Raw genomic sequence first — 1,515 nt, 5'->3', positions numbered from 1 at the left:
CAAACAACAGTGTTTTGATTTTCAAATAGCTGTCACCTGGAGTTCTATAGCCTATAAAGCCTCCTTGAGCAGCTTGTTACTATTATGCCTACTGGTTTACTCAACTTCCAAGGAAGTGACTCCTGGCTGCAAAAGCAAATTGTTTTTACTGGTAAAAATCAAACCAGATGGGACCTCACTCTGTCAGAAAAGTAAGGTAGTGGCTTAAAATTGTGAGGGGTTTATAACAGGGTAAACAGAAAGGGAAACTTGAGACCACTAGTCTCAGTTCACAAGGTTTCCAAGATACAGGCAGTCCATAGAGTTCAAATTTATTTACAATGTCAACATGGAACTAAGTTAATATTTTCCATCATTTGTTTAGGCAAGATTGATGAGCACACCTGAAAGGTTGGTGTTTTTTCTTTGTTTTTACTTCTTCTCCTGAGGATGTGGGTTCTGTACTCTGTAGTCAGGGATTTATCTATTGGCAGAAATTCTTGTTCCCATTATTTTTTCCTTCTTGCAATAAGCCGTAATTTTATAACATTTAGTTATTAATTTTTCCATCACATTTCCTCTTTGCAACAAACATTAGAGGCCCATTTTTTGGGCCTCCAATAGGTAAAAGACTTCTGGTGTTTTTTTGGTGTACAGGTTACTTACATTGCCTCCTATGTATATTAGTTTACTTTTGTTTACTTTTGATATAGCATCTCAACCAGGGAAAAGGTGAAATGTATTCTTTTCCTGTACTACTTCCTGCTTACATTTGCAGTGTTTTCTTGGGCATGAGATGGCTAAAATGCTATATAAAACCAATAAAAAAAGTATTAAAAGGAGGGGGGCTTCAGCAAATTGCACATTTATCAGAGGCATTAGTTTATAGACCCTGTTGAAGATTCACATTGGCTGTGCTGGTTCACAGTAAGTCCAGAGCAGTATTTAGAGCAGAGTGTAGTCAGGAACTGATGCTCATCTGCCAGAAGCACAAATCTGCTGAGACATAGTTAAATTTAGAACATAAGTTTGAGATATATTATAATCACCACTCTGTTCTGAAATCTATACTGTAGAAAAAGTAGATATTGGGTATCTGTAAAACAGCAGGAATGTACTTATACATTTGAGTCCTAGCAAAAACTACAGATCTGGGTTACATTTATCTTCTGTCAAGAGAGATTGATGTATAGATTGGTCAGTGGTGCCTTAGGCCTGAGGAAATATCCTTCATATTTACACTTCGATAACACCCAATATAAATCATAAAACATTGAGTTTGTGACTAAACAGCTGGGAGACCCTGCTAGATTACCTTAACAGAACTTGATTAAAAGTTAAGCTATGAATTTTTATATCATAAATTAATTTTATATATTTTAAGACATATATTTCTTGGGCTAGAGAGATGGCTCATTGGTTAAGAGTACTGGCTGATCTTCTAGAAGTCCTGAGTTCAATCAACAGCAACTACATTGTGGCTCACAAACATCAGTAATGAGATCTGACTACCTCTTCTTGCCTGCAGACACATGA

Source organism: Phodopus roborovskii, unplaced genomic scaffold (assembly GCF_943737965.1).
Source record: "Phodopus roborovskii unplaced genomic scaffold, PHOROB, whole genome shotgun sequence".
In the NCBI taxonomy this organism is placed as follows: Eukaryota; Metazoa; Chordata; class Mammalia; order Rodentia; family Cricetidae; genus Phodopus; species Phodopus roborovskii.
The sequence above is the reverse complement of the archived record's forward strand: the minus strand, read 5'-3'. Positions refer to the sequence as shown.